Below are 14837 nucleotides of genomic sequence, written 5' to 3'. Positions count from 1 at the left end.
AAGGGGGTTGCGCTGTGGCTGATTGGTTGGACACAAGGGTGCAGCATAAGCCTACTGGCCCCCACACACTCTAGGGGAGGGCTTAGAACCTCCTCCCCATGCCTGGGGTGTCATTCTGTGCTGGAAAGAAAAGCTCCCCTTCACCCCCACTTGGGATTAGAGTAGGACTGGGTGTGGGGGGCTTTCTGTGGGTGTCATGCTAGTTAACTGTTCGCAACTGGGAAGGCATTGTCTGGGTGGAGATCTTTCACCTTCCTCTCAGCAGCAGCCTGGTGGATAGGTTAGGTTGTAAAATTCTTTTTGTTACAGCTTAGCAGGTGACCAGTGCAGGTGCTCATTCAGTAGGAGGTCCTGCTTCCTGACAAACTGGATTTGGAAGAGAATTAGGAAAAGGCATCTCCTAGAGAAGGTGTGGAATGGGGCTGGAGCTCAATGCTTACAGCAAGTAAGCAGCTCCTTCTTTCCCCCTAACCACTGTATAAGGGGTGTGTGTGGGGGTGTTGGAGTCACAGTAATGGTGTGGGGTCCAGGTGGCATGGATAAGTGGGGAAATCACCACCAGCAGGAGGTATAGATTACAAAGAAAGGATGACTTATTGCCAGCTAGTTCCCAGGTGAACTACTAAACATTTAAATTGTGGCCAAGTTAAATCACATTCCTGGCGTCTTGTCTGTCTTCCTGAAATATCCAGGACACATCATTATTTAATGTCCCTATGTGAAATGGTAATACAGGAAAATGGGTACAGGCTGCTAAATGACTGGGGGTGTGGGGAATAAGTAGCCATCCTACAATAACTCACAGCCATATTTATTTTTATGGGCTTATTCTGTAGTGCCATAATAATGACAGGGAATTGCTAATGGGACAAAATTAAATACAAGACATCTCTGCACCTGTAAATAATAGATCCACACTGAAGTCTTGCATAAAATAGCCTATTAAAAATGCAACAAAACAAAGTCATTCACAGATCAATAAAACATGTCCTATACCACTGACTGAGCAGAATGCAGTGGGTATAAAATAACTTCAATTCTTCAACTGAACGTTAGTTCTGAAAGCAGTTAGGTATATGATATGATATAATCATGAGTGATTGTGGACAAATAAATAGAATTATTAGGAGAAACTGTTCTGAAAACTAATGAGGCATTTGAATGAAGTTACAAATATGCTGTTGGAGAAGAGCTGATGGATCGGGGAGTTGAGGCAAAGATAAAGAGTTAGTACAGGACACTGAAAAGTCCAGATGGATGGCAATACAAAGAATAGGGAGCTAGATAACCATCTTTACATTGATATCTTTATCAGATTGATATGTTAACTTTCATCAAAAGTCTAAATGAATTTAATTTCTTGCAAGAAAATGTTGCTCTTGGAACTATGTATAGACAGCCGAGTGCAGAACCTCTTCCTTGGTTGTTAAACAATGAAGTGTAAAAACTGGAAGAGCTATATGAAAGGATGTAGTTCACACTTAAAAAAATGGGAGCTATAGCATAATAATGTGCTGCAATAGGCAACAATGATCTGATTCAGTACAGTGCTGCTCCACTATAACTTGTTGAATTATGGACTCCTTTAATTTTCTTAAATACCATGACACCTTTGAGCCATTTTCTTGAGCTTCTTTCCACTCCCTTAATTAGGGTAACCAGATAGCAAGTGTGAAAAATTGGGACACTTTTTTTCAGGGGAGGGAGTGTATAGTTGCATATATAAGACAAAGCCGCTAATATCGGGACGATCTCAATAATATCAAGACATCTGGTCACCCTATCCTTAATTCACCAAGAAAGATCACTTAGCAACAACCAGCATTATATCTTGTTTTTTCCCTAAAGTCATCTTCCTTACAGATTTCTGCAAATTACTACATTTGTACATAATTTTCCTCTCCGTGGTCCCAAAACAAAATCCACTCAAGTCAATGGGAGACTGATGTTGACTCTTCTCCCTCCACCCCAGCAAAAATTATATGTATTCTAGATAATGTTATAGTATCTGAATTTTCATTATGCCAAGTTTTGCTAACAATTACACATCATGTACTAGCCATGTGAGTCCCAAAGAACAAACTAAGTCACAGACCAATAAATACATGTCACATATGATCCAAATAGTCATGCATTATGTGCCCATATACAAATTGCAGGACACCACACACAATCAGTATATCAGATCACAGCAACAAAATGAAAAAGGTTTACATTTATGAAAAAAAACTTTGCTCTAGAGTTTCATAGCAGCTTTTTGCAAAGCATTGTCAGAAATAAAATGCACTGAATGAATGCTAAAAACATTTTCTGTCACAAAGTGCAATCTGTGAATTAGACTGGCAGTATCTGGGAAAAGGCAAAACTCAGACAATAATAAGCTCTTGGTGGATGAACAGATGGAATAAACATGACCAGAGCTGTGAAGTTATTTTTAAGTGGAATGCAACTTATTAAAATATCAATATTTTCAACACCAATGTGGAATTCGTTTTTATAGAAATAGGTATTTACTTGAATAAGGACCAACCTTGACTCAGCATTGAACCAATGTCTCAGCAAAGCTCTAGAGGACAGAGTGCTGCAAGACATGTTATCTTTTAGAAACATGCTTTAGAAGGAACTTCTTTGGGGTAGATAATGCCTCTTCCCCTATGCCTGTATAGTGCCCAGCACATGTTGGATGCTACTGCACGATAAATCGATTTCTTAATAAAATAGTGAAAATAAAGTCCCTCATGACTTATGGCTGTTAGAATTCTGTGGCATTTTGTAATCTTAGAAGTGTTTGATCCTTGTGTCCTTGCCAAATATCTTCTGTAATTATATTCACCTATCTTAAAAACCAACCCTGGTTGGAGAATATATTCGTCATATTCTGATCTAAAAACTGTTCCTGGCACAGAATGTGTTGGTGGTTTTGTATATAAGTGATTTAGAAGTGATTTAAAATGTTTAGGGTAGGTTTTTATATGGTTTCCCCTCAGCAATATGGACTTCGGCACTTTTCAAAATGGAGTCGAATCTCCATTTTGTCCCTAAAGGTGGGAAAATTAAGGCACCAAAGCTGTGGTGTGAAGGGCCATTTCAAACCAGTGGGAACTGCCTTGTAACTGCCATTCCCTCAGAACTTTCCGCCACTCACTCCTTATAAGGAACTGTGCCACGTCACCACGGCGCTGTCCATTCAGGAGGCAGCCGGGTGTGGTTGGGCTTCACGCGGGTCTCCGGATCAAGAGCTATGAAGGATCCTGTGACAGCAACAACTTACCTGCCATCCAGGGTCCATTGGTCCATCAGCAGCTTCGGTCCCAGCAGCTTGTCACCATCCAGCAGCTGAGATCCAGTGTTCCTCCCCAAAGGCTAGCGTTTGGCCCGAGGGTAGAAGGTCCTGGACCCACCACTCACTACCATCTGACCTGTCCATAGATGACATTAGATAAGCAGTAGGCTATACAGGGGATTTGATTTGTTTTGTTCTTGTTGCCAAGGGAGGGGTATATTGGGCCTGAGCTTCAAGCTCCTTTGTTGCAGTCCACTGTTTGCTGAGTGTTTATGTGTTTGCTTATGGTTTTCCCCTTACCCCTTTCATGTAATCAACCCTTAATACAATACTTACCTGTTTCAAACGTAACTTTTGTCCTCTCCTCGTCTTTCTTACACCACACTTGTGAAGGAGGGTGGGACACAGAAGCTGCTTCCTCAGGTGATAGACCCTGATAGCAAGTCCAAGAACCTGTACCTGTAAAAGGGAAACAGAGAGGCATATTGTAGTTCATTTAGATTTAATTTTTCCCTGGTTACAAATGGTTGCTGAGTTCCACCTGAGAGGCAATTTCAGTGATAGTAAGTACTAACTAGTTGTTGTTGTTTTTTTTTTTTTGTGGGGCGGGGATGGGGGAAGTTGTAGGTGGACAACAGCCATTCTGTTCAGTAACATTTAAGGCAGACTATGAAGAATAAATTATACACAAGCACACGCAAAGCTAGATAAATAAATGATTCCTAAGTGGGTGCTGACTAATGAAAATGTTCAGTTTTTACCCCCACTTTGTGGCTACAAAAGGTACAAAGCTGTGAATTATTTTTTGTATTGTCATAGCGCCTAGGAGCACTACTCATGAACCAGAATCCCATGGCAGGTGCTGAACAAAACAACTGTCACTATCTCAGAGAGCTTACAATCTAAGCAAAGAATCAGGCCCCAGCTGATTTGCCTTCTACCTACACACAAACTTTTTGGAACAATGATTCTGAAAAAGGTTTGGGAACATCTCAGGAAAGGAAAATATAAGATTTCACCTTTGTGTATTTTGAATGATATTTCATCTGTATTAAATGTATCTGTGTCGCAATTAAAACAGCTTTAATATGAAACATTGTACTGAATATTGGAAAGATTCTTTGTCCTAGCAGAAGCTGAATGGATTACTTTACTTACCCAGACAGTAAGTTATTAATGTTACAAAATGCAAAATAAAACTGATAGTTTTGATAGCAAAAGGTTATAGTGGCTTGGTCATCTGGAACCAAAAGGCATATGTTATAAAATCAACTTACTATCACTGCCAGTGCATGAAGGAATAATACATACAACTTCTTGTGCAGAAGAATATTTTGCTATTTTTCGCTGTTTGTTACACTTTCTCATTTATATAGGAAAATTAAATTTATTACTGAGTTTGAAAAAGTTCTTCTAATAAGGACAATAAAAAACCAAACATGAACAACAGCTTACAGCCAATTAAGTGCCTGTCAATCTTCTGTTAAGTGACAAGACATGGATTATAGCAATCCTTTTACATACCAAGTCAAGTTTAGCCTTAGCAAACAAATGCTGTATTATTTAGCATTGTGGTTTGCACATTTTACTCCAGTTAAACATCAAAATAGAATAGTTACTTTGCAAAACAAATTCACTCATTTACATACATATGTTAATAGAGTATCTAATATCAGATCAGTCTGTATCTACAACCTACAAACCTGCTATTAGCCACTGAGAATAAAAAAATATTTTCATTTCTATAGTACTTCCATATCAGTATCTCAAAGAGCTTTACAGGCAACACCCATATGAGTTTGGTATTATCACATTTTTTTAAAAAAATGGGGAAACAGACATGGAGAATTTAATTTAAGGACTATATTTTGGCATTAAGACACAGTACTGCATTGTGGACAGTGCATTATATCCTGAAGCTGCCAGGATGTGCTGCTGCTGGAGCCACCTTTGTTTTGTTCGTTTGTTTAAAGACCTCTCCATGTAGGGTCCCAGATGTTCTGATATTAGCGGCTTTGTCTTATATATATGCAACCATCCCCTCTCCCGCAGAAAAAATGTGTCCCAATTTTTCACACTTGCTATTGGTTACCCTGTCTCCATGTCTGGCCAGCTTTGACTGGTTCAGAGCAGTGACTAGTCATAGTCATCCTCCTCCCCAAACCCTTTGCAAGGGCCAGATTGGCAAAGATTTTAGAAGTGTGATTAATGGTGTGAAAAGCAGCAGAGGGGCCCTGGAAGATAAATATAAAGTAGGGGCCCTCAGATTTGGACAAGCCGATGTCAAATGAAAATTATGGTAAGAGCAGTTTTGGTGGAGTGCAGATGGTAGAAATCAAACTAGGTGGGATGAAGGATGGCGTCTGAGAGAACTGTGTGTTAAAGATTCTCCTCCTACCTCTTTTATCTCACAGTCTATCTTTTTTTTTTTGGTGGGTCTTGCTCCTCTATCTCCCACTCCATGGCAGTATCATAGGGCTCCACCTCTGGCCCTCTCATTCCCTTTTTCTTCTCTCTGAGAAATGGCATCCACTCATGGTTCCAGCCAACATCCTTATGTTTAATTGACTCGCATATCTGTCTCCCTCCTTCCACGTCTGAATATCAGCCTGTCTATGATATCAGCTGGATGTCTTGCTGTCAGCTTAAACATTAACTTGGCCAAAGCTAAACTCCTGATCTTTCCTCCAAAACCCTCCTTGCTTCCTCCATTATGTCATTGTTGACAACACAGATGTACTCCTTGTCATTCAGGCCTATAACCTGCATGTCATCATCAATTTCTCCCTCAACTTCACTGTTCAAATCCAGGCTGTGTCCAATTCTTGATCCTTCTTTCTCCCTTAACACTTTTGGATCCACCCTTTTCTTTCAGTTCAGATGCCTAAATTTCCCATGCAGTCCCTCACAATCTTTTATCTTGAATTGTGTAGTCTCTGTTCAGGTCTTTCTAACTATATATTGGTTAAACTTTTCAGTCAATTTAATTTCAGCAAAAAATGCATATTCATTAATACCAAAATGCCTCATTAATTCATGTCAGTTTTGTTGACTTTTTCATGTAAAGCCCCCAAAATTCCAAAAGGTAAAACTTTTCATTTTTTAATTCAAAATGACTTTGTTTTGAGTTTTCCTTCAATTTTGTTAAAATCTCAATCTAAATTTCTTCTCCTTCTTTTTCTTTTCAGTATTGCCAGTGATGGAAAAATTTATTATTTTCACAGATTGATTGCTATCACCACATTGCCCCCCCTCTGAGCCATTCAAAATTCAGTTGCTGAAATCATCTTTTTCTTCTTTTTGCTCTAATCATGTCATCCAAATCATGCCAATGACTCCCTCTCTTTCACCACAAATTTTTGTCATCATTATCATGACCCTTCACAACTCTGCCTTAACCTACTTCACTGCACTTGTCTCTTGTGCCATCATCTACCACTTCATCTCTGGCAATAATGCTATCCTAGTCTGCCTATTTGCCAGCTTCTCATGCAGACACTTTTATGCCTTATTTCCCCATTGTTTCTTAGGTATCATGGAATTTGCTTCAAAGAGGAAATCTAGGATATACACCCAAACACACTTAAAACCACCTACACTAAACAATGACATTCCAGAGGAGTAGATTGCGTCTTGGAAAGGGCCAACCATATACCCCAGGAGAACCTGCTTCAAAACAGAATCCCCCCTTCCCAGTGAAGACAATCCCCTACTTGTCACCTACCACCTCACACTGGAACCTATAAAACAATTACAACCTATATTTGATGGGCAGCACACCCTGAAACAAATCTTTCCTGAACACCCTTTTCTGGCAGTCAAACAACCCCAAGTCTCACCATGCTCATCAGGAGCAAGCTCCCCACAGACCAGGACACATCAACTCAAAGCAGCACCAGACCTTCCAACAGATGCAAAATTTGTGGACATATCTCCACTGCTATGATGATCAATACTTGCAACAACAAACTTTTCAAAAACATGTGTAGGACCCATGAATCATCACAACATATGGTGTACCTCACCCGGTGCATCAAATGACCCAATAACTGTGTGGCTAAAACCAGACAATCACTATGCTCTCAAATGAACTAACACACAAAAAGGATAAAAGACAAAAACACCATATTATCCATTGCAAACACTTTTCACAAAGCGATCACTCCATATCTGATTTCTCAGTACTCATCCTCAAAGGAAACCAGAATAACATGTTCAAAAGGCAATCATGAGAACTTAGGGTGTATCTCCACTGTGCCCTTCTTTTGGCAGTGCATAGTCCCCCTAGCACCAGTATAAATAGCAGTGTAGATGGTGAGGCAGGGCTTAGCCAAGTAGAGTAAAGCCATGCCTGAAGGGTGTGTGTACGTACTTGAGTACATACCATATGTGGCTCTCTACTTGCCGAGGCCCTGCCTTTCTGTCTATGCTACTATTTTTAGCAGTGTAATGTTCCACTGGCTCCCCACTGCTAGAGCCCTTCCCTGCTGGAGGAAAAGACTCTGGCAGCAGGGAAAGGCTGGCCCCCTTCCTCGCCGCAGTGAAAGACTCCAGCAGAGGGGAGCTGCTGCAGCCTGCCCCCTCTACTTTCTCTCTGCCAGAGCCTTTCCATGATGTGAAGCTATACGCCCTGTGGACTCCGAGCTTTTCACTATGTCATGTAGTTACACATACACTACATGCTGCCGCCAGTGGTGTGTAATGTAGGCATAATCTTAAATTCATAACTCTGCTGAACACCCAAAACCACAGGCTCAAACACCAATTTTATGGCTCACGGTAATACACCCCACTACTTGCTAACCCTTAATTGCCCACTCAGTTTTCAACAGTTTTCAACATGTTGTGAACTGTGAAAGTGTGAACACAGACAATTAATTCAGTAATAAAAGAAAACTGAACAAAACAGTTGATTTTCTGCCTTAGAAAACGAAAAGTATTTGATATTCTATCTCAATTATGTTAAGTGGAGATTTCATTAAAAAAAGTGTGAAACAAATTAAATTCAGACGCTTTTTCCTGTAATGTGCAGAAATTTCAGAAATACGTTGGACTACAGAATTGCCATATATAAATATCAGAACATAACAATGTCCCTGTGAATTAGTTGTAAGTAGATCGAGTTTAGTTCTTCTAAACAGAATTGACTGCTGTAAGGTTCCAACCTATTTGCACTTCCATTTCATGATTCCTTCTTTTCTTAGATAAGGATGCATTGTGAATGTGATCTGCTTTTTCCAGTCTGTAAATAAAAGTAAGATGCTCTGCAATGTGACAAACTTGGTTATGTTACATCAAAAATGCCTCTGATTTTCAATTTAATGATGTTCCTAACTCAGTGTTCCCATCTAATACAATTTAGTTGACAGCTTTTGTTGCTTGTGTTTATAAATGTGTAAACAATGGACTGAGGATTTTGGAATAAAATAGGACTGTTAATTAATCACAGTTAACACAAGCACTTAATGCAAATCAAATTAACTAGATTTAAAAAGTTGTGATTAATCACAGTTTTAATTACACTGCTAAACAATAGAATACTAATTTAAATTATAAATATTTTTGGATGTTTTTCTACATTTTCAAATACATTGATTTCAATTACAACACCGAATACAAAGTGGATGGTGCTCACTTTATATTTTTTTATTACAAATATTTGCACTGCAAAAAGATAAACAAAAGAAATAGTTTTCTTTTCAATTCACCGCATACAAGTACTGTACTGCAATCTCTTTATTGTTCTACAGCGGGTGTTGCAAGATATTTATGTGCCAGATATGTTAAACATTTGTATACTCTTTCATTCTTTGACTTGTAAGCTCTAAAGTAATAATAATAATTCTATATTTGTAAACTGCACTTTCATGATAAAGAGATTATACTACAGTACTTGTGTAATGTGAATTGAAAAATACTATTTATTTTATTTTGTACAGTGCAAATATTTGTAATAAAAATAATTAAGGTGAGCACTGTACACTTTGTATTCTGTGTTGTAATTGAAATCAGTGTATTTGAAAACGTAGAAAAACATCCAAAATATTTATTACAAATTTAAATCGGTATTCTATTACTATTTAGCAGTGCAACTAAAACTGTGATTAATTGGGACTACTTTTTAAATCTCACGATTAATTTCAATTATTTTTTAAATTGTTGGACAGTCCTAGAATAAAATAAACATAATGTAAGAAGGAAAAATCATCCTAATAATTCTGGTACAAACAGGAGCATTTCTCTTTAAGTGCAAGTTTTAGCAATTCATTCTATGCCAAAAGGGAAGATTATAGCTGTAACTTAATAGATCTTTAACACAAACAAAGGAATTAATGTATTATTCAATGGTAGAAGCTAAGTTTTCATGGAGAAATAATGTAATGTGCAGTTAAAGGCATTGTAATAGGCCTGAAATACAGTTAGAGTTTGGATTTCTAACAGTATTTAATCCTTCATCAGACATGTTATACAGAGAAGGAAAGTGAACACATGACTCGTGATATTTGAGTTTAAAGTGGGAGAGAAATTTTAGTCTAAATTCAGAGTACTTCCACTGGGGCAAAAAGAGTTACTGCTTGGTTTTAACCTATGGGGACTGACAGCAGAATTTGGCTCTTAATATTCAGAATATTGTTAGAAATACTTTTATTCTTTGAAACAGTGTACATTTCTAATAAATGTTTTGTCAAAACAAACCCGAACGATAAAAGTTATTTACAGAAGTCTAGTCAAATCCATGCTTCTGCCAAATATAGTTTTCTTAATCTCTTTAGAAATTGAAATAGTCTATTATTACCTATGTGAAAGTGAATTGCAACTCCAATCCCAGCACTTGTTCATGGTCCAGTTTAATTACCAGCTCTGTTCCTGTAAAAAGAATTATGCTACCCTAGAGCACACTGCATTAAGTTGTGCAGCACAGCACTGCCCATGCACTATTCATGTTCATTTTTTCAAGAATGCAAGGTGAAGTGCTCATGCATAAATCTGGTAACTTTTCAGGATGCCGTAGTCCAGTCCAACAGTTTGCATTGCTCTTAAGGATAAATAGTTCAGAATTCATTGCCTAGATCATATCCTTAAGGCACAGCCCATAGTTTTAGGTGCTGCTGACCTGCGGCACTCCAGGGAAGTACCTGGAGGCATTCTGGAATAAGGCAGACTACCTCCCATAGCTACACATATAGGGAAGTATACATACAGCTATGTCCATTTTGGGGTGCAGGTTACTCCCCAGACTCCATTTGTGAGGCTAAGGCATTGCCTCTTTTCTTTCCCCTGTGAGGTACTGAATATTCCTGGAAAACTAGAGAGGGAGCAATGGCTGTATTTTTACTGTGTTTGTCTAAACCATAGCTTCCAGAAAGGATCTGAAGACATCAAGAGATGGAGAATCCCCAACTTCCCTTGGAAATTTGTTCTAAAGGTTAATCATTCTCACTGTTACAAATTTATTTCTCATTTGAATTTGTCTGGCTTCAGCTTCCAGCCATCAGTTCTTGTTATGGCTTTCTCTGCTAGATTAAAGCGTCCTTTAGTTCCCAGTATTTTCTCCCCCTGAAGGTTTTTGTACACCATAATTGTAAATTATACTGTTTCTTGATCACTTTCAATTAATTAAAGCCATCAAGCTATACATATACTTTTGTTTTATTTTATTTTCATGTGAAGGTTCTGTGTGGTTATTTTGTCTCACTTTTTAAGAATGCACATGTATCTGTTGTCATTGGCCAACATCTGTTCTAATAAGTGCATGGTGATTAAAAGTCCAAATCTGAACTAAAAAGTGCAACACATCTGTTGTAGCTGCAAATGTAACTTACTGCCCACATTAATAACATAAGGCCAAACAGTGCCTTCCTCCAACAGATGTACAGATTCCCTTTCCCTCTCACTCTTCATGGCTTGTATAAGGGTCAGCCCTCATAGTATTCCCTGCATGTTTTCATGGAAGGATCGAGTCTTTCTTAAGATCTTGGGGGGACATCCAATCTTTTCTAGAAGTGTGAATAGTCCACTTCTACTGCCAAAGTCCAAAGCCTTTATGAGCTCAATGAAGGTTATATGGAGGGGCTTTTTTTGTTCTCTACATTTCTCTTGTAGTTGTCTCAGAGAGAAGATCACGTCGATAGTAGACATTTCAGCTCTGAAGCCACATTATCTGACTGTTTGCAAGGGTCTGAAGACTGTTCAGGACAACTCAGGCAAAGCCTATTCCCATAATACTAAGAAGGAAAGTGCCATGATAGTTGTTACAGTCGCTCCTGTCACCCTTTGTTTTTATAGAGAGTGATGATGTTGGTGTCTCTCATTTCTTGTGGTACTTCACCTTCTTTCTAGCACAGGCAGACCAAGTCATGAAGATGTTGCAGTAGAATAGGTTTTCCACATTTTATGACCTCGGACGGTATGCAGTCTTTTCCGGGGGGCCTTTCCATTGGGGAGGCCATCTATGGCAAGGCTAAGCTCCTTGACAGTTGGTTAATCATTGAGTTGATTCATAACAGGCACGCTTTTGATGCTGTTGATGGCTGCGTCTGTAACAATATTTTCATGAGTGTAAAGCTCAGAGTAGTGTTCTACCCAGCGATCCATCTGCTTGATGTGGTCTTTGATTGTTTCCCCTGTTGTTGATTTCTATGGGGCTCTCTTCTTTGAAGTTGGACCCAAGGCTTCTTGATCCCCTCATACATGTTTCTGATGTTGACTGCATCAGCTTCTACATGGATGCTCACATTAGTGCAGCCAGTATACATTGGGGCAGCATTGAGCAGTTTGTTGTACCTTGGTTCTTGCCACTCTCAATGCTTGTAAGGTTTATTCGTTTGGGTCTCGTAGTTGGTTTGGGCTGTGCATTTGGCATCTATGACTGGTGTCAAGACACTGGAATACATCAATCCAGTCATTGGTCTTGTTTTCCTTCTTCGCAAAGACTAACAGAGCTGCATCATGGATTGTGTTCTTCAGTTGCTCCCACATCAGCTGGGTGCTTGTAGCACAATCACTGGTGTCAAGGGCTTGTTGTAGTATGTTCTTGTACTGCTGTGACTTTTCTTGGTCCACTGTGTAACTGAGGTTAATAGGAGGACATCCTTTTACTTTATATCTGTGAATTTTCTTTGGTTTAAGTCTAATCTTGCTGAGACCAAGAGAGTGGTCTGTGTCACAATCAGCACTTTGATAACTGCGGGTAATGAGGATGATGTTAAGGTTGGCATGTCTTGTGATAAGATCCAGTTGGTGCCAGTGGCCAGATCTGGGATGTTTCCAAGACACTTTGTGTTGCGACTTGGTTTGGAAGAATGAGTTTGTTACACAGACGTCATAACAGGAACAAAATTCTAGCAGTCTCTGACAATTTCCATTTGTCTTACCAGTTCTGTGTTGACCAAAACAGTTGTTCCATGCTTCTTGATCAGCTCCCACCCTTGCATTAAAGTTCCCTAGAATCTTGATTGTGGTGGTGTTCAACTAGTCATAGACCTGGTCCTTTATGTCAGAAGACAAGGAGAGTGTTGGGGCATACAAACTCACAAAATTGACTGGGCCCTCAGATGTGAACAAACATAGTGCCAAAATTCTCTCTGATCCATTTGTAGATGGCTCAATCATCCCCAGAAGTGAGTTCTTGAAGGCAAATCAAGCTCCATGCTCTTGTGTTTCTTCTGCGCTTTTTCCCTGCCAGGAAAATGTGTAGTCTTTTTCTCTAAGAGATCCACTTGATGCTAGTTGTGTTTCTTGGAGGGATGTGATATCCACATTGAGTCATTTCAGCTCATCATTGATCACAGCAGTTTTATGTGCATCGTTGATCTGTTGAAGGTCCTCAGATATCCAGTTGTCGTGGTGTGAACATTCCAGCATCTTATCTTTAAGGATGTTTTCTTTCTCTTGCTCGGTTTGCCTGGTGCATTGGTTACAGTCCTCTTGTCAAGTTATAAAACTCTAAGCTTCAAGCACTCATTGAATCAGGCAGATTGTGGTGAGACAACAGCTTATTGTCTGGGGGCGGCCCAGTTTTATGACGGGCAGTGGTTTTCCAGTGAGATACAGTGATCTTTCCCACTATTGGAGACAGCCCCTGGAGCTCAACTCTAAGCCAATTGAGTAAGAGCTTAAAACCGGTGACTGCTGCCTCCCATGTTGTGTCGATGCTTGAGGTGAAGCTGGAATACCTCTCCCGGGCACAAGCCTGGGCAGATGATATGGAGGCCCTGAGTTGCCCATGCATCAGGACCCCCCTCTCAGTGTCACTGGTAAAATCCAGAGGAGAGGAAAAACCAATACATCTGGTACCCGATCCTCTGCAGGAGTTGCAGGAAAGATACTAAAATATTAGTACCTGACCCCCTTTGGGACTCCACTCCAGATTTTCTATCTGAGTTTACTCTCATAGCCTTACATTCAACAGGGGTTGTTCCCTTAGCCTTTCACCTTCCTGGGCTACCTACAAGGCAGTGAGGTTTGATAAGCCACAGGTAGTACCATCTACTCTCATTATGGTAGCAGGCATAGCCTTACCTGACCTGACAGAAAACCCCACAATAAATAAGTCAAATACCACAAACTAAATAAAGCTACGTACATCCAGCTGAACATTGTATTTTCACTACAATTCACCAAAAACATGCAGTGGCTTCACTGGGCCCAATCCTACACTGGTGTGCAAAGGAAGGAGAGGACACAAAGAGCCTGTTGGACAGTACAAACAGTGTTTCCTGCATATGCCCTTGCAGGTGCTAGTTTTCTGAAAGGGAACAAGTTGCGGAGGTGTATGGACTTCTCTTCCCCACTGCACACCAGCCAGCAAAGGAGATTATCCATGGAACTGAGTGCACTCCTTGACATCGTGGGGAAGCAGTGGCTGCAGCATACACTCACCAAATCCCCAGTACAAATTCTGGTGCTCTCTGCCAGAATGTCTACTGGAATTCCTGCTGAAACCGGCCCTTCTGAAGCTTCCTCCAACATGGGCTATGGCTTAATATTCAGTTTGGCCTTTAGTTTATTATACAAGAGATATTCACTTTCTACAGTCAGTCAGAACAGGTAGGTTACATATACTGAACTTCTTCAACCCTGCGGGTAGAGACAATGAGATAACAAGCATGTTTACAATCACCCAGCAACAAGACTGAAAACTCTATTAGTCTGCTGTATAATGAGGAGCAGTGACTAACTGTATGGTCACACTCCAACAGTCACTGTGGAGAAAATGAAATTTGTTATTAGCCTAATGAGGACTAAGAGGGAGTCTCTCTGCAACAAATACATTTTTGTCACAAATGTGTAATGGGAGGAGAGAGAGAGAGAGACACACACACACACAAAAGACATAGCCGGTAACCACTGCAATGAAATACAAATACAGCTATTCCATGCTATCATTCTCTGTTAGAGTCCACTATCGGGGTGTAGAAAAGAACCCTATTTGGGTGTATAGAAAGTGATAAGGATAGTTCACTATAAATTAATCAGGCAAACCAGGTTTAAAACCCTCTGTGAAAAGCAGTGATAACAGGCATGGGGAGGTCACCCAACTTTGCAACTCCTA

This window comes from Lepidochelys olivacea (assembly GCF_965140295.1).
Source record: "Lepidochelys olivacea isolate rLepOli2 genome assembly, chromosome: 4".
Classification (NCBI taxonomy): Eukaryota; Metazoa; Chordata; order Testudines; family Cheloniidae; genus Lepidochelys; species Lepidochelys olivacea.
This window is presented reverse-complemented; position numbering follows the sequence as displayed.